Below are 19,834 nucleotides of genomic sequence, written 5' to 3'. Positions count from 1 at the left end.
CCCTTTTTGTTGCCCTAGTTGTTGCAGCCTCATTGCGGTTATTATTGCCATTGTTGACATTGCTTTGTTCTTGGATAGGACAGAGAGAAATGGAGAGAGGAGGGGAAGACAGAGAGAGGGGGAGAGAAGGATAGACACCTGCAGACCTACAACACCGCCTGTGAAGCGACTCCCCTGCAGGTGGGGGGCCGGGGGCTCGAACCAGGATACTTACGCCAGTCCCTACGCTTTGCGCCACGTGCGCTTAACCCACTGCGCCACCGCCTGACCCCCTCCTCTCCTCATTTCTGTCTGTCCTATCCAACAATGATGACATCAGTAACAACAACAACTACAACAGGGGATTTGGTTGGTAGTGCAGCAGGTTAAGCAGAAGTGCGCAAGCAGAAGGATCACCATGTGGATCCCGGCTTCAGTCCCCAGCTCCCCACCTGCAGGGGAGTCGCTTCACAGGCAGTGAAGCAGGTCTGCAGGTGTCTATCTTTCTCTCCCCCTCTCTGTCTTCCCCTCCTCTCTCCATTTCTCTCTGTCCCACCCAACAAAACAACAATAACTACAACAACAACAAAAAAAGGCAACAAAACCGAATAAATAGATATTAAAAAATTAAATCTTAACAACAATAAAACAAGGGCAACAAAAGGGAATAAATAAATAATTTTTTTAAAAAAGCGGGGAAAAAGGGAACTGAGCAGTAGCGCAGCCAGTTAAGCCAAGTGGGGCAAAAACGCAAGGCCTTCTGAAGGATCACAGTTCGAGCCCCCAGCTCCCTGCTTGAAGGGCAGTTGCTTCACAGGCAGTGAGGCAGATCTACAGTTGTCTTTCTCTCCCCATCTGTCTTCACCTCCTTTCTCAATTTTTCTCTGTCCTGTCTAACAAGGATGACATCAATACTAATAATTCCAACAACAATAAAAAAGGGCAACAAAAGAGAATATATAAAAAATAATAAAAAGAAAGGCGAAACAAACACTGAAATGCCCAGCAGCATATGGCTAGCAGGCATCTCTAGGTGATACTGACAGTCACTCCAGTGAAGATGTTGTAACTAGGGCGACACAGGGGCCTTGCTGCTGTCCTGCGGTCCACTGTGGGCTCCCCGGCCCCTAAGTACTGCACAGATGGGGGCCACTGAGCTGTGCCCAGAGCCAGCATGGATGGGCCCCGCAGTATCACCAGGACCACATGTATCTGCATGAACTGGGACCGCTGCCAGGTGGCTTCTTTGCACCATGTATGCTTAACCTGTTGTGCTACCACCAGGCCCCGAAATTTGATTCCTTAATAAATCAAAGATACAGCAAGCACATTCAGTAATATTACCTTAATATCTTGGACTTCATATCCTACCCTGTGGTCAGTGACTCTCTTCTGGGTAAAATTGTAGGTCCGAATTCTTTCTGACTGGGCTCCTGTTCCAACCTGTGCAGAGATAGAAAGGAATTCACATTTTAACACAATCACTATCTTTACTACAATGGAAAAGGCACTTGTAAATTTTCTTCTAAGGATTTCTATTTCTGAAGGTCAGACACATACAATTGACAAGAGCAAGAGTAGAAGGAACTTAATTGTTTAAGACTCTTGTTATATCAGGTTTACTTATGGAGTAAGAGTGTTTCTTTTTCTTTTACCTCCTGCACTACAAATCCACTGCTCCTGGAGGCCATCCCCCCCCCTCGCCCTTTGTTGTTCTTTTTGTTTATCATTGTTGCTGGATAGGACAGAGAAATTAAGGGTGGGGGGAGACAAGGAGTAGGAGAGAAATACAGACACCTGCAGACCTGCTTCACTGCTTGTGGAGTTACATCCCTGCAGGTGGGGAGCTCAAACCAGGATCCCAACCCCTAACCTTAAGCTTTGTGCCATGGGTGCTTAACCCGCTGCACTACCACCCAGCCCCCAAGAGTGCTTCTTCAGTAGTTCCAGTTCCAATCAAAGCCAAATTATGAGTGGTCTGGGAGAAGGAGGCAGAGTGGATAAAGTACAGGATTCTCAGGCATGAGGTCCCAAGTTCAATCCCCAGTGCCACATATACCAGAGTAACGTGCAGATTCTCCCTGCTCCTCTCTCTCTCATTAATGAATAAATAAGATCTTTAGAACAAAAGAAAAATATCTCTGAAGATGGGTAGGTTGCACCATGGAAGAAATTAGAGTTTCTAAATTGTAGGTCCTGAGTCCAATCCCAAGCACTGCATATGCTAGAGCGCTGCTTCTGTGCCCCTCTACCCCTTTCTGTAGTTCATGAAATTAAAAATAATTAAAAAGCTATATTTTACCCACATCAGTCCGTTCTCCGCAAATTTACTAATGTGTTAACTCAAACTTCTTTCTCAAGCTGTTTCTATTCAGGATTTGTATCATAACTCTCTAAAGAGAAAATTGGTTTAAAGGTCATTTTTATGAAATTTTTATGGAAATTAAGATACTTTCAAGTTTTAAAATAAAACATATTATTACATAGATTTATTACGACTCCCTGTGGGTTCAGAAATAAATAGCTCTGCCAAGACCATACTGCAAAGCGCAAGGACCAGCAGAAGGATCCTGGTTCTGGCCCCAAGCTCCCCACCTGCAGGAAAGGTACTTCACAAGCAGTGAAGCAGGTCTGCAGGTATCTGTCTTTCTCTCCCCCTCTGTCTTCCCCTCCTCTCTCCATTTCTATCTGTCCTATCCAACAACAACAACATCAATAACTACAACAATGTTAAACAAGGGCAACTAAAAAGGGAAAATAAATTAATTCATTTAAAAAACCATACTCTAATATTTTCTACTTATAGAGTCTAAGGTCAAGGGGCAAGAAAGGGTTTTTCCCCCACTACATTTTTCGATATTTCCTAGATTTTGAATTACATATGTATGTAGTTTTATTCAAATGTGTAAGTTCTACTAAAGTGTATGTATCATTTAAATAAGCAAAGTATGTATACTCTTGTTCTCTTCAGATTGTATAAATATTTTGCCTCTTAAGTAAGCAAAGTATCATAATATCTTAAATTATAAAAAAATAAAGGCTGCCACTGTCTGGGAGGTTGTGCAGTGGATTAAGCTTTGGAGTTCTTAGGTGTGAGGTCTCAAGTTTGGTCTCCGGCATCAGATGTGTCAGAGTGATGCTGTCTCCTTCTTCCTCTCCCCTATTTCTCTCATTAATAAATAAATCTTTAGAAACAAAAGTAAAATCTGAATGGTGTTGAAAGAGAATGTGGAAGCTCAAAATACCCAGATTTTTTAGTTATTTGCAATAAACCTTGTAGCATTTTAGGAAAAGTGGGTTGCATAACAGTAAGCATTATAGTAACTGTCACTAGTCACTTTGATTTAGATATCTTAGTTTTTCCTACTTTTGTCCTTTCCACTTTCCCTACCCTTGTTTTAGCCTGCAGTAGTGTAAGTGACAGTGCAAATGATATATTAATCCCTTGCCTGCGATGGTCTCAGATTGCAGAGGAGCATCAGTAGGTAGACTTGAAGCTAGGAATTCGGATTTCCCAACCATTACTTCTTAGCAAACCCCTTCTGGAACAGACACAGAGAGCCTAAACATTCAAGTTATTTCTTATTCTCAATGGAGTATATTTTCTATATGTCCTGAGATATTTTTACTTGGTCAAGAATAATGAAATAACATTTTTAATATAAAGTAACCTTTAAAAAGTCTTTTTTCTTTTTGTTTTGTAAGAGAGAAAGAAATAGAGATGGAAAGGGGAGATAGAGTGGAAAAAGAAAGTGAGACACATTAAGATAGTGTTTCACTGCTTGTGAAGCTACTGCCTGCAATTGGGGATCAAGGGCTTGAACACTGGTCCTCTCACACTATACATGTGCAATCACAAAATGACCTTTAAAAAAAGATGCATATATCGATGTATTTTAGTACAACAGTTTTATACTACATAATTCTACTATTGCCAACAGTTGTTTTCTCCTTTTAAATTTAAAATGAAAAAAATGGGGTCCGGGAGGTGATGTAACCAGTGGAGTGAACATGTTACAATTCACAAGGACTAAGGTTCAAGCCCAAGATACAACCAGCTGAGGAGAAGCTTCACAAGTGGTAAGGCAGCGCTGCAGGTGTCTCTCTGTGTCTCCCCCTCTACATCTTCTGTTCCCTCTCAATTTCTATCCAGGAAATAATAAATGAATAAAATATACAGGGGGCCAGCAGTGGTGCATCTGTTTAAGCCCAGAAATTTCAGTGCATAAGGAATCATGTTCAAGTCCCTGGTCCCCAGCTGCAGGGGGTAGGGGAAGCTTCACAAGTGGTAAAGCAAGGCTGCAGGTGTTTCTCTGTCTCTCTCCTTTTCTAACTCCTCCTCTCCTCCCAATTTGTCTGTCTCGGTCCAATAATAAATAAATATATTAATATATATAAAAGAAAATTGACTTTAAAAATTAAAAAAAATGAAATAGAAAAAGTGGGAGAAAGAGCATGTGAGAAACATCACAGTACCCTCCATCATGCCTGGTGCTCCCATGTTGTGTTAGGGCTCAACACCAGGTCTGCAAGCATGGTGATGTGATGTGCACTCTACTGGGGGAGCAAGCTCTGGACCCCTTCGTTTATTTATTTTTATGGATAGAGCACCACTCAGAACTTCTGTATGTTGGGGATCAAACTTGGGGCCTCCTGCCATGTGCAGTATGCAATTTACCAATAAGCTACCTCTCAGTTCAATGCTTACAATTTTGAGATAGAGACCTAAGCACAGATCTACTATCCACTGAACTTGGCTTGCTGTATCTGTGTTGCCGTTCAGTGGTGCCAGGAATCAAGCCCAGGGACTCCCATATGTAAGGCATGAGCAGAGTGACTCTTCGAACAGTTGTTAAGTGATTCTACTAAATAAATTTTATCTGCAGTGTCCTGAGAGGTGGTACAGTGAATAAGACATTGGACTCTAAAGCATGAAGTTCTCAGTTTAATCTCTGGCATTGCATATGTCACAGTGATGCTCTGGTTCTTCCCTTACTCCTTCTCATTAATAAATAAATCTTTTTTTTTCCTTTCCATTTTGTTGCCCTTGTTGTTTTATAATTATTGTGGTTATTATTATTGTTGTTATTGCTGTCATTGTTTGTGGATAGGACAGACAGAAATCGAGAGAGGAAGGGAAGATAGAGAGAGGGAGAGAAAGATAAGACATCTGCAGACCTGCTTCAGCATTTATGAATCGACCCCCTGCAGGTGGGGAGCCAGGGGCTCAACCCAGGTTCCTTACACCAGTCCTTGTGATTTGCACCTCCTGCACTCAACCTCCTGCACTACCACCTGACCCCCACCTTTCTTTCTTTCTTTCATTTAAATGTATATATATATTACCTGCAGTCTTTTGGCATTTTGCTGTTGACACCTGTCTTTCTCTATAATCTTCTGGTAAAGCCTACCTCGAAGCACATGCAGAGCAATTTCTTTGTTTTTTATCTGGGAGCATTCTTGCTGGCATTCAACTACAAGCCCTGGAAAATTACCAAGACCAAAGACAGATGGGACTTCCCACAAGGCAAACTAAAACAGAACTAAGATGTTTAAGACAAGAAAACATGAATCAGGAAATTACTACAAAAGATTAAGAACATTTTAGATTTAACAGGCTTTAGAAATGATACCTAAGGGAGCCAGAAGGTAGCACAGTGGGCTAAGCCCACATGGCACAAAGAGCAAGGACCATTTAGGATCCTGGTTCAAGCCCCCTGCTCCCCACCTGCAGAGGAGTCGCTTCACAGGTAGTAAAGCAGGTCTGCAGGTGTCTCTCTGTCTCTCTATTCCTCTCTATCTCCCCCTTCTCTCTCAATTTCTCTCTGTCGCTATCCAATAACAAACAAAAAAAAGATACATAGATTGCTTCATGGAAAACTGGGAATTGTTATGCAAGTACATACATAACATAACTTTTTTATTCATAAAAGAGAATGAGAGCATCATTATGGTACGTGCAATGCCAGGAATCAAACTCAGGACCAGAAGGCGGCTCAGGGGGTAAAGCACATGCTTTACGTAGCATGTGGCTGGGGGTCTGATCCTCCACACTGCAAGTGCACACCACAGGCAGGCAATGGGAGGGACTCCATGCATAGAGGAGCTGTGCTTTGCATGTCTCCCTCTCTTAAAGGATACAGAATGGAGACTGGCAGGGAGGCTTCTCAGCTGTCCCATGCAGGTGCAAGGTTCTGGGTGTGATTGATCCCCAGGCACAATATTTGAGAAAAATTTTTAAAAAGTCTTTGTATTACTTAAAAGATGTACAGTTAAGAGAACAATATTACCATGATTTTTTTCAAAAAAGCCAATCTGCAGCCCTGGAGGCTGGCACAATGGTTGGAGTTTTGGACTCAAGCATGAGGTCCTGAATTCTACCACCAGCATCACATGTTACAGACTGATGCTACAGTGTTTTCTCTCTCTCTTTATCTCTCTCTCTCTCTCTCTTTCTCCTCCCTTTCTCCCTCACTAATTAATAAATCTTTTAAAAGAGCTCCAGCATAAGTAGAAACAGGGTTCAGACAGACCTAGGATCCCACACATGCAAACCAGTCCTCTTACCACTGAACCACCTCCCAGCTTGCATTAACTGGCTCTTTAAAAGATTTTAATTATTTATATGTGTACATATATTTTATAAACTTTTTTTGAAAAATATGGTACACTTCATGAATTTGTGTGTAATCCTTGAGCAGGGGCCATGCTAATCTTATCTGTATCATGCCAATTTCAGTATATGTACTACCAAAGCTAGGACTATATTATAATCTTATTTAAAAAGTGTTAAGATATGGAGACAGTTGGAGTCGGGTGGTGGCACAGCGGGTTAAGCGCACATGGCGCAAAGCTCAAGGACCGGAGGAAAGATCGCGGTTCGTGGTTAGAGCTCCTGGCTCCCCACCTGCAGGGGAGTCCCTTTAAAGGTGGTGAAGCAGGTCTGCAGGTGTCTGTCTTTCTCTCCCCCTCTGTCTTCCCCTCCTCTCTCCATTTCTCTCTGTCCTATCCAACAACAATGACATTAATAACCACAACAATGTTAAGCAAGAAGGGAAACCAAAAGGAAAAACAAATAAAAATTTAAAAAGAGTGGATAAGAATAGAAAAGAAAAAAAAAAGAAAGGGAGACAATGAGACTTTGGTGACAACAACAACAAAAATAAAATAACCTATTTATACTCTAGAATTGCAAAATGGCTAGGGCAGTGGATCTGTAGGCATTAAGTCCTGAATTCAATCCCCAGCATTGCATGTGCCATAGTCATGCTCTGCTTCTCTTTTTGGTATTAGTAAGTAACAATTTTTTTCTTTTTTTTAATTTCCTTTTTTTTTAAAACCACAGTTCCTGTCCGGTTCCTACCCAGCTCCAAGATTGGCTCCTGCCTGGCTCTGCCCAGCTCCTATTGCAGCTCCCACCTGCCAGTGCCCTGGCCGCCCTGTTGTGCGCAGGCGGACTGCAGTCCCCCCCAGGACTGTCCTCGCAGACACAAGAGCCCCAGGCGCCCCCCGCCCACCCCCCCATGGCACAAGGAGCCCAGCCAGGCCCAGGCCTCCTGAAATGGGTAGGGGGTGGGGGGGGCGCTGGGAGTGGCCTCCCTGGACCAGCAGTTTGCAAAGTGCCAGACCCTCAGCCCAGACCCAATCCACAGCCTGGCAAACGGCTCAACAGGGGTTCCAGCCAGCCAGCATGGGGCACAGTTCTGAAATGCATGTCTCTTCCGAGAGAGACAGAGGCAGAGAAATCACTCCAGTTCTAGAAGTGTGAGGAGACCCCCCCAACCTGGACCCACACCCCGCGCCCAGGCCTTCACCTTAGTCTGGGAGCCTGGCACGCCATGTTGCCCCAGGCCAAACTCCAGGTTCAGGATTCCAAACAGCCTTCCCCCGAGGACCTCGTCGTGGGCCACACTGAGGAAGGACAGCGGGCACATTTCGGATGGGCGGGTGCGCGGAAAGTTCTCTGGGCCTGGCCACTCCCGAAGCCAAGGCAGGCTGGTGGGTTCCACCGGGGTCCCCTCCTGCCCAGGCGTTTGGGGTGGGCTGGAGGCAGTGCGCCTGGCCTCGAGCTGCCTGGGCGGGTCCTCACCCTCAGGGCGCTCGGAGCCGCAAGCATGGACATGCTGGGCGAGGCCCTGGGACCCCAGGATCCCTCTCCTGGCTGGAAGGAAAGGGAAGGCCGGCTGCCCAGACTCTCCGGTGGGGTCCCTGTGCTTGCGCTCCTGGAAGCCGAAAACAGCGGGATCTGGGGCACGCAGCCACCCTTCCAGGGTGTCCCTGTCCGGGGTGTGGGGTCTGGGGGCTCGCGCACACCTCCCCCGGGTGCGCCCCTGCCGGGGGTGCGCATGGCCCTTATCCGGGGACCGCCCTGCTCAAGGCCGCTGGGTCCTGGGGGTTGGGGGGGGGGGGGGCGCAGCCACCTCTTCGGGCTGTGCCTGGCCCGGGGTATGGTGTCTGTCCAGTGGCGCTGGCGCCTCTGTGGCTGTACCCCGACTTCGCCCCTCCCCCCAACCAGCACCTTCCTGGGCGGGCGCGACACCAGAGCCTTCCAGGACGGGTGGCACCTGGCACCTGGCACTGGGGGCCACTTACTTGGAATTGGAGGAATGGCAGTAGATGGCCCGAGCACGATGGACATGGCCGCTGCTGTCCAGCACAGCACCGTCGTGACTCCGCAGCAGTACTTCCACGCCGGGAGCCTCTGCACAGTCGTGGCCTGGCGCTCAAGTCGCGGACCCGGGCACCAGCGCTGGGACCTATGGGTGCAACGCAACTCAACGCAATGCGGCGTGGGGGTGACGTTAGGCGATGCAATGCTGCGTGGGGCTGACGTGACGTGACTCTACGCAATGCGCGTGGGTGTGACGGGACGCGACGCTAAGCAAGGCGCGTGGGGGCGACGGGGCCTCAGGGCGCGGGCCGCAGAGCTCCATGGCGCTGCGCTGGACGCAGCTGGGACAAAGAGAAGAAGAGAAGAAGGGAAGACAGGGGGAGAGAAAGATAGACACCTGCAGACCTGCTTCACCTACTGTGAGGCCAGGCCCCTGCAGATGGGGAGCTGGGGTCTCGAACCAGGATCCTTAGGCTGTGCGACCTGCGCTAAACCCGCTGCGCTACCTCCGAACTCCCTTTTTGTTTAATGTTTTATTTATAAAAAGGAAACATTGAGTAAACCATAGGATAAGAGGGGTACAACTTCCAACAACGACGACAACAATAATAACTACAACAATAAATCAACAAGGGCAACAAAAGGGAATAAATAAATAAAATATTTTTTAAAAAAAGAGGGGTACAACTCCACACAATTCCCACCACCAGAACTCTGTATCCCATCCCCTCCCCTGATAGCTTTATTGTTTTTTAACCCTGGGAGTATGGACCCAAGGTCATTGTGGGATGCAGAAGACGGAAGGTCTGGCTTCTGCAATTGCTTCCCCGCTGAACATGGGCGGTGACTGGTTGATCCATACTCCCAGCCTGTTTCTCCCTTGTCCTAGTGGGCAAGGGCTCTGGGGAAGCAGAGCCCCAGGACACATTGGTGGTGTTGTCTGTCCAGGGAAGTCTGGTCAGCATTATGCTAGCATCTGGAACCTGGTGGTTGAAAAGAGTTAACATACAAAGCCGAACAAATTGTTGACCAATCATGGACCTAAGCTGGAATAGTACAGATAAAGTGTTGAGGGATTCTTAAGAAATTCTTTAATAATTTTAAAATAGGCACAGGTGGTGGTGATCTCAGTTGAGCATGCGCATAACCATGACTAAGAACCCAGGTTCAAGGCCCCAGTGCCTACCTGCTAGGGGGTGGGGTTAAGCTTGACAAGCAAGCAGAGCTGTAGGTGTTTCTCTCTCTCCATTATCTCCCTTCCTTGTATGAATTGCCTTGTTCTATCAAATCAAAATTTAATTGTAAATACAAATTCCTTAAAAATAATCTAAGCAAAGTCAGGAGGTAGCACAGTGGGTTAAGTACACCGGCTCTCAAACTGCAGAGGGTTTGCTTCACAGGCAGTGAAGCAGGTCTGCAGGTGTCTATCTTTCTCTCCCCCTCTCTGTTTTCTCCTCCTCTCTCCATTTCTCTCTGTCCTATCCAACTACAAGGACATCAATAAGAACAATAATAACTACAACAATAAAATAACAAGGGCAACAAAAGGGAAAATAAATATTTTAAAAATTAAAAAATATTTTTATTATCTTTATTTATTGGATAGTAACAGCAGAAATCAAAAGGGAAAGGGGAAGTAAAGAGGGAGAAGAGAGAGAGAGAGAGACCTGCAGCACTGCTTCACCATTCACAAAGCTTTTCCTCTACAGGTGTGGTGGGGACTCAAATCCAAAATAAATTTTAAGAATCTAACTCAACTCCTTTTGTGTTGATGGTGTTAGGGTTTAGAGACAGACTTAAGTTTGAATAAAATCTAGAGACAGGATGTAAAGTTCAAAATCTCAGAGCCAGAAAAAGAAATAGGGCTTTGCCCAGACCCATCCCTGCTACCTGCATGATGAGACTGGCTGAAAGAAGAACAAAGCAGTAGTAATATAATATACCTTTGGAATATATATCCCTTGGAATATAATATCCCTTTGGAATATATATCCCTTTGGAATATAACATTTTTAAAATAGGCCTACTAGCTATCTTCAAAACAGTGACCCCAAATCTTCATCTGCAATATTCCAGCCTTTAGGTTCATGATTGGTCAACAATTTGTTTGGCTTTATATGTCAACTCTTTTTTTAGCCACCAGGTTTCAGATGCTACCAAGATGCCTACTGGACTTCCCTGGACAGAAGACTCCACCAATGTGTCCTGGAGCCCCACTTCCCCAGAGCTCTGCCCCACTAGGGAAAGAGAAAGACAGACTGAGAGTATGGATCCACCTGTAAACAACCATGTTCAGCATGGAAGCAGTTACAGAAGCCAGACCTTCTACCTCTGCACACCATAACGTCCCTGAGTCCATACTCCCAGAGGGTTAAAGAATAGGAAAGCCATTGGGAGGGGATGGGATACTGAGTTCTGGTGGTGGGAATTATACCCCTCTTATCCTATGGCCTTGTCAATGTTTCCATTTTATAAATAAACCTTTAAAAAAGAATAGCATATATAGAGAGTTGTATGCAAAAAAAATCAGTGGAAGCTTCTTTAAAAGCAAAAAAATGGGGGCAGGTGGTGGTGCACCTGGTTAAGTGCATACATCATAGTGCACAAGGACCTGGGTTCAAGCCCCTGGCCCCCTACCTGCAGGGGGAAAACTTCACAAGTGGTGAAATATAGCTACAGGTGTCTCTATCTCTTTCCCTTTCTATATGCTCCTCCCTTATCAATTTCTCTTTCTATCTAATCAATAAGTCAATCCAGACATAGATAATTAAAAAAAAAAAAAGAGGCATCACATGCAGAGAAACTCCCCTCTCCCTCTAAGCTGAGGGGAGACATTTGCAGAGTTTCTTCTGCCCTAAACAAAGTGCTGGGTGAAGATTTTGCCTCTTATTTTGTATTTCCTCTCACCTATAAAGGAATGCAAATGGGAGGGTGGGGTAGGTGGGGGTTCACTGGGTTTAGTGCACATAGTATAAAAGCACAAAGACCCATGCGATGATCTTGGTTGAAGGCCCTGGCTCCTCACCCGCAGAAGGACACTTCACAAGCAGAGAAACAGGTCTCTATCCCTCTCTATATACCCCCGCCCCTCTCAGTATCTCTCTGTCTTAGCCAAAATAAATAAATAAATGAATCAATATATATATGGCTGCCAGCACCAGTGGATTCATAGTGCTGGCCCTGAAACCTGGTGATAAGCCCAAAAGAAAAAAAAAAAAGAAAGAAAGGAAAAATAAACAAAGAAAGAAAAGCCAAGAGAAAAAAGGGGGGAGTCAGGCAGTGGTATACTTGGTTAAACATACAACAATGGAGAGGGACCTGGATTCAAGCCCCTGATCTTCACTGCAGGAGGAAAGCTTCAAAAGTGACTAAGCAGGGCTGCAAGTGTCTCTGTCTCTCCCTCCCTCTCTCTCCCCCTTCCATCACATCTCAAGTTCTGGCTGTCTCTATCCAATAAATAAAGATAGTTTAAAAAGAAAAGAAAATTAAAGAAAGGAAAAAGTTAAGCTACTAAAAACAGGCTTTCTAGAAGCAGTTTGTTTCCACTCATGTGCTCTGTAACAGGGGACCTCAAAAAAGAGCTTTCTTATTTCAAATGCCAATTTGATGTAGACTTCTGTCATGTAAATTAATTTTTCTATTATTATCTTTATTTATTTAATGGATAGAAACAGCCATAAATTCAGAGGGAAGGTAGGTGATAGGGAAAGAAACAGAGACACCTGCAACATGGCTTCACCACTCAAAAAGTTTTCCCCTTGCAGATGGGGGCCAGGGGCTTGAACTTGGATCCTTGTGCACTGTAACATGTGTGCTCAACCAGGTGTACCACAATCAGGACCCCAGGACTATTTAAAATAGTATCTTGCCAAAAAGCAGTTAGCAGTCACACTCCAACGAGACTGTTCTAGCATCAGGAAACACTTGTAAACACCCCCCCACACACACACACATGCACAGACAGGCTCCAGGGGGCAGAGGAAGCCAGTCTGACCTGGGAGTGAAGTGGGCAGGGCATACATGTGGCCCTGGATCCTTCCACCTCAGTGGGCCCCCTCCCCTCCTCTTTCAACCTTCTCAGTTCAGATGACAGATTTGCAAGCAAGATAAAGGGACCAAGCCAAGAAGGAAAGGAAGATAATAGAATATTAACAGGGGTTGGGCTGTAGCGCAGTGGGTTAAGCACAGGTGGTGCAAAGCACAAGGATCAGCCTAAGGATACCGGCTAGAGCCCCCAAATTTGATTCCTTAATAAACCAGGCCCCCAAATTCCTTAATAAACCAGGCCCCCAAATTTGATTCCTTAATAAACCAGGCCCCAAAATTTGATTCCTTAATAAATCAAAGATACAGTAAGCACATTCAGTAATATTACCTTAATATCATGGACTTCATATCCTACCCTGTGGTCAGTGACACTATTCTGGGTGAAATTGTAGGTCTGGATTCTTTCTGACTAGGTTCTTTTTCCAACCTGTGCAGAGATAGAAAGGAATTCACATTTTAATATAATTACTATCTTTACTACAATGGAAAAGGCACCGCAAATTCTTTTCTAAGGATTTCTATTTCTGAATGTCAGGCACATACAATTGACAAAGAGCAAGAGTGGAAGGAATTTAATTGTTTAAGACTCTTGTTATCTCAGGTTTACTTACAGAGTAAGAGTGTTTCTTTTTCTTTTTTTTTTCTTCCTGAACTACAAATCCACTGCTCCTGCAGGCCATCACCCCCCCCCCACCTTTTGTTGTTCTTTTTGTTTATCATTGTTGCTGGATAGGACAGAGAAATTGAGGGTGGGGGGAGAGACAATGAGTGGGAGAGAAAGACAGACACCTGCAAACCTGCTTCACCACTTGTGAAGTGACATCCCTGCAGGTGGGGAGCTCAAACTGGGATCCCAACCCCTATTCTTGAGCTCTGTGCCATGTGTGCTTAACCCGCTTGCTGCACAACCACCCAGCACCCAATAGTGCTTCTTCAGTAGTTCCAATTCCAATCAAAGCCAAATTATCAGTGGTCTGGGAGGAAGAGGCAGAGTGGATAAAGTATAGGATTCTCAGGCATGAGGTCCCAAGTTCAATCCCCAGTGCCACATATACCAGAGTAACATGCAGATCCTCCCTGCTCCTCTCTCTCTCATTAATGAATAAATAAGATCTTTAGAACAAAACAAAAGAAAAATATCTCTGAGGATGGGTAGGTAGCACCATGGAAGAAATTAGAGCTTCTAAATTTTAGGTCCTGAGTCCAATCCCAAGCACTGCATATGCTAGAGTGCTGCTTCTGTGCCCCTTTACCACCTTCTGTAATTCATGAAATTAAAATAATTAAAAAACTATATTTTACCCTCATCAGTCCGTTCTCCAGCAAGTTTACTAATGTGTTAACTCAAATTTCTTCCTCAAGCTATTTCTATTCAGGATTTGTATCATAACTGTCTAAAGAGAAAATTGGTTTAAAGGTCATTTTAATGAAATTTTTTATGGAAATTAAGATACTTTCAAGTTTTAAAATGAAACATATTATTACAAAAATTTATTACAAATCCCTATGGGTTCAGAAATAAATATCTCTGCCAAAACCATACTGCAAAGTGCAAGGACCAGCAGAAGGATCCTGGTTCTGGCCCCAGCTCCCCGGACCTGCAGGAAAGGTACTTCACAAGCAGTGAAGCAGGTCTGCAGGTATCTGTCTTTCTCTCCCCCTCTGTCTTCCCCTGCTATCTCCATTTCTCTCTGTCCTATCCAACAACAACAACATCAATAACTACAACAATGTTAAACAAGGGCAACTAAAAAGGGAAAATAAATTCATTTAAAAACACCATACTGTAATATTCTCTACTGATAGAGTCTAAGGTCGAGGGTCAGGAAAGGGTTTTCCCCCCACTTCATTTTTCTCTATTTCCTAGATTTTGAATTACATATGTATGTAGTTTTATTCAAATGTGTAAGTTCTACTAAAGTGTATGTATCATTTAAATAAGCAAAGTATGTATACTCTTGTTCTCTTCAGATTGTATAAATCTTTTGCCTCTTAAGTAAGCAAAGTATCATAATATTTTAAATTATAAAAAAGTAAAGGCTGCCAGGAGTCCGGCTGTAGCGCAGCAGGTTAAGCGCAGGTGGCGCAAAGCACAAGGACCGGCATAAGAATCCTGGTTCGAACCCCGGCTCCCCACCTGCAGGGGAGTCACTTCACAGGCGGTGAAGCAGATCTGCAGGTGTCTATCTCTCCTCCTCTCTGTCTTCCCCTCCTCTCTCCATTTCTCTCTGTCCTATCCAACAACGACAACAACAATAATAACTACAACAATAAAACAACAATGGCAACAAAAGGGAATAAATAAATAAAATAAATATAAAAAAAGAAAAATAAAGGCTGCCACTGTCTGGGAGGTTGTGCAGTGAATAATGCTTTGGGGTTCTTAGGTGTGAGGTCTCAAGATTGATCTCCGGCATCAGATGTGTCAGAGTGATGCTGCGGTTCTCCTTCTTCCTCTCCCCTATCTCTCTCATTAATAAATAAATCTTTACAAACAAAAGTAAAACCTGAATGGGGTTGAAAGAGAATTTTGGAATTGGAAGCCCAATTGGAAGCCCAAAATAGCCATGTTTTTGAGTTATTTGCAGTAAACCTTGTAGCATTTTAGGAAAAGTGGGCTTCATAACAGTAAGCATTATAATAACTGTCACAAGTCACTTTGATTTAGATATCTTAGCTTTCCCTACTTTTGGCCTTTCCACTTTCCCTACGCTTGTTTTAGCCTGCAGTAGTGTAAGTGACAGTGCAAATAATATATTTATCCCTTGCCTGTGATGGTCTCAGATTGCAGAGGAGCATCAGTAGATAGACTTGAAGATAGGAATTTGCATTTAAAAACCACTACTTCTTAGCAAACCCCTTCTGGCACAGACACAGAGAGCCTAAACATTCAAGTTATTTCTTATTCACAGCGGAGTATATTTTCTATATGTCCTGAGATTTTTACTTGGTCAAGAATAATGAAAAAACATTTTTAATATAAAGAAACCTTTAAAAAAGTTTTTTTTTCTTTTTGCTTGGTAAGAAAGAAAGAAATGGAGATGGAAAGGGGAGATAGAGTGGAAAAAGAAAGTGAGACACATTAAGATACTGTTTCACTGCTTGTGAAGCTTCCACCTGCAAGTGGGGATCAGGGGCTTGAACCTTGGTCCTCTCACACTATAACATGTGCACTCACAAAGTGACCTTTAAAAAAAGATGAATATATTGATGTATTTTAGTACGCCAGAGTTTCATACTTACACCAGAGTTTCATACTTACATAATTCTACTGTTGTCAACAGTTGTTTTCTCCTTTTAAATTTAAAAATGAAAAAATGGGGTCCAGGAGGTGGTATAACCAGTGGAGTGCACATGTTACAATGCACAAGGACTGAGGTTCAAGCCCAAGATACAACCAGCTGAGGAGAAGCTTCACAAGTGGTGAGGTAGCACTGCAGGTGTCTCTCTTTGTCTCCCCTTCTAGATCTTCTGTTCCCTCTCAATTTCTATCCAGGAAATAATAAATGAATAAAATATACAGGGGGCCAGCAGTGGTGCATCTGGTTAAGCACACAAATTACAGTGCATAAGGAACCAGGTTCAAGCCCTTGGTCCTAAGCTGCAGGGGGTAGGGGAAGCTTCACAAGTGGTAAAGCAAGGCTGTAGGTGGTTCTCTGTCTCTCTCCTGTTCTATCTCCCCCTCCCCTCCCTATTTCTCTGTCTCTGTCCAATAATAAATAAATATATTAATATATATATAAATGAAAATTGACTTTAAAATTTTTAAAAAATGAAATAGAAAAAGTGGGAGAAAGAGCATGTGAGAAACATCACAGTACCTGCCATCATGCCTGGTGCTCCCATGTTGTGTTAGGGCTCAACACCAGGTCTGCAAGCATGGTGATGTGATGTGCACTCTACTGGGGGAGCAAGCTCTGGATCCCTTCGTTTATTTATTTTTATGGATAGAGCACCACTCAGAACTTCTGTATGCTGGGGATCAATCTTGGGGCCTTATGCATGTGCAGTATGCAATTTACCAATAAGCTACCTCTCAGTTCAATGCTTATGATTTTGAGATAGAGACCTAAGCATAGATCTACCAATCACTGAACTTGGCTTGCTGTGTCTGTGTTGCTGTTCAGTGGTGCCAGGAATCAATCCGAGGGACTCCCATATGTAAGGCATGTGCAGAATGACTCTTCGAACAGTTGTTAAGTGATTCTACTAAATAAATCTTATCTGCAGTGTCCTGAGAGGTGGTGCAGTGAATAAGACATTGGACTCTCAAGCATGAAGTTCTGAGTTTAATCTCTGGCATTCCATAGGTCACAGTGATGCTCTAGTTCTTCCCTCACACCTTCTCATTAATAAATAAATCATTTTTTCCTTTCCATTTTGTTGCTCTTGTTGTTTTATAATTATTATGGTTATTATAATTGTTATTGATGTCATTGTGGATAGGACAGACAGAAATCGAGAGAGGAGGGGAACATAGAGGGTGAGAGAAAGATAAGACATCTGCAAACCTGATTCACCACTTATGAAGAGACAACCTGCAGGTGGGGAGCCAGGAACTCAACCCAGGTTCCTTGCACCAATCCTTGTGATTTGCATCACCTGCACTCAACCTCCTGCACTACCACCTGACCCCCACCTTTCTTTTTTTCTTTTATTTAAATGTGTATATATATATATATATATATATATATATATATATATATATATATATATATTACCTGCATTCTTCTGTTATTTTGCTGTCGACACGTCTTTCTCTATAATCTTCTGGTAAAGCCTATCTCGAAGCACATGCAGAGCGATTTCTTTTTTTATCTGGGAGCGTCCTTGCTGGCATTCAACTACAAGCCCTGGAAAATTACCAAGACCAAAGACAGATGGGACTTCCCACAAGGCAAACTAAAACAGAACCAAGATATTTAAGACAAGCAAACATGAATCAGGAAATTACTACAAAAGATTAAGAACATTTTAGATTTAACAGGCTTTAGAAATGATACCTAAGGGAGCCAGAAGGTAGCACAGTGGGCTAAGCCCACATGGCACAAAGAGCAAGGACCGTTTAGGATCCTGGTTCAAGCCCCCTGCTCCCCACCTGCAGTGGAGTCACTTCACAGGTAGTAAAGCAGGTCTGCAGGTGTCTCTCTGTCTCTATTCCTCTCTATCTCCCCCTTCTCTCTCAATTTCTCTTTGTCGCTATCCAATAACAAAAAAAAAAAAAAGAAAGAAAAGAAATGATACATAGATTGCTATATGGAAAACTGGGAATTGTTATGCAAATACAAACTATTGTATTTAATGTGGAATGTAAAACATTAATTCCCCAATAAAGAAATTAAAAAGAAAAAGAGAGAAAGAAAGGAAGAAATGATACCTAGCTTAAGATGGTAATAACTGTTGACTCACCTGTAAAGAAGGAAGCTTCACAGGCGGTTAAGCAGTGCTGTTGGTGTCTTTCTCTCTACCTCCCCCTACGATCTCAGTTTCTCTGTCTTTATTCAATAAACAAGTAAAATAAATCTTGAAAAAATACTTGTAAATGGTTGCTCTGATACTGATATCTTGAGGTGTTTCCTATATGAAGGCTGAATGTAGCAACACCTATGGATGAGGATGATTCTTTCTCCAAGTTCTGCCTCCCAATCCCACCCCAGCACATTCATTTACTTTCAAAGATCAACATACAGCAGGGTATTGTGACCCAAATGTAGATACACACATTGTCTGTCTCAAGGAGAACTAAGTCAGCTTGACCCACTTCAATCATCAATACAGAGATGGTGAAAATAACATGTTTATATAGAGAGACCAATGCAAAGAAGCTACCCAGTGTCTTAAAAAAATTATAGTGACTGTTCTTTCCTTTGCCTTGGTTCTAAATTTGTTGAATTTGGATTTTAAATGGGCCTGGCCTACTGTTGAGTCCAGTTACCCGCCTAAATCTAGGCGCAGGTTGTCTGTTTCTTAAAAAGAAAACATAGCATAGCATGTGGCTGGGGGTCTGATCCTCCACACTGCAAGTGAAAACACAGGCAGGCAATGGGCGGGACTCCTTGCATAGAGGAGCAGTGCTTTGCATGTCTCCCTCTCTTAAAGGATACAGAATGGAGACTGGCAGGGAGGCTTCTCAGCTGTCCCATGCAGGTGCAAGGTTCTGGGTGGGATTGATCCCCAGGCACAATATTTGAGAAAAAATTTTAAAAAGACTTTGTATTATTTAAAAGATGTACAGTTAAGAGAACAATATTACCATGATTTTATTCAAAAAAGCCAATCTGCAGTCCTGGAGGCTGGCAGAGTGGTTGGAGTTTTGGACTCAAGCATGAGGTCCTGAATTCTACCTCCAGCATCACATGTTCCAGACTGATGCTATAGTGTTTTTCCTCTCTCTCTCTCTCTCTCTCTCTCTCTCTCTCTCCTCCCTTTCTCCCTCACTGATTAATAAATCTTTTAAAAAAGTTTCAGCATATGTAGAACCAGAGTTCAGACAGACCTGGGATCCCACACATACAAATCCAGATCTCTTGCCACTGAACCGCCTCCCAGGTTGCATTAACTGGCTCTTTAAAAGATTATAATTATTTATATGTGTGTACATATATTTTATAATCCTTTTTTTGAAAAAATATGGTATGCCTCATGAATCTGTGTGTAATCCTTGAGCAGGGGCCATGCTAATCTTCTATGTATCATGCCAATTTTAGTATATGTACTACGGAAGCTAGGACTATATTATAATCTTATTTAAAAAGTGTTAAGAGATGGAGACAGTTGGAGTCAGGCAGTGGCACAGCGGGTTAAGCGCACATGGCGCAAAGCTCATGGACCAGAGGAAAGATCGTAGTTCTAGCCCCTGGCTCCCCACCTGCCCGGGAGTCCCTTCACAGGTGGTGAAGCAGGTCTGCAGGTGTCTGTCTTTCTCTCCCCCTCTATGTCTTCCCCTCTTCTCTCCATTTCTCTCTGTCCTATCCAACAACAACGACATTAATCACCACACAATGTTAAGCAACAAGGGCAACAAAATGGAAAAATAAATAAAAATAAAAAAGAGGTGAAAAGAATAGACAAGAAAAAAAAGAAAGGGAGACAATGAGACCTTGGTGGCAACAACAACAACAAAAATAAAATAACCTATTTATACTTTAGAATTGCAGAATGGCTAGGGCAATGGCTCTGTACGAATTAAGTCCTGAA

General features: G+C 43.4%; 2 non-coding genes across 2 annotated transcripts; both read right to left on the bottom strand.

The window, feature by feature from the left end:
• Positions 1–6,635: 6,635 nt before the first annotated feature.
• LOC132537234 (U6 spliceosomal RNA) lies at positions 6,636–6,742 on the bottom strand. The gene has a single exon (XR_009548695.1). It is a non-coding gene; the product is annotated as a U6 spliceosomal RNA (small nuclear RNA).
• A 12,519-nt stretch (positions 6,743–19,261) lies between these two features.
• On the bottom strand, positions 19,262–19,368 carry LOC132537204 (U6 spliceosomal RNA). Its single transcript, XR_009548666.1, has one exon. It is a non-coding gene; the product is annotated as a U6 spliceosomal RNA (small nuclear RNA).
• Positions 19,369–19,834: the final 466 nt, after the last annotated feature.

This window comes from Erinaceus europaeus, chromosome 2, assembly GCF_950295315.1.
Source record: "Erinaceus europaeus chromosome 2, mEriEur2.1, whole genome shotgun sequence".
NCBI lineage: Eukaryota > Metazoa > Chordata > Mammalia > Eulipotyphla > Erinaceidae > Erinaceus > Erinaceus europaeus.
This window is presented reverse-complemented; position numbering and strand designations above follow the sequence as displayed.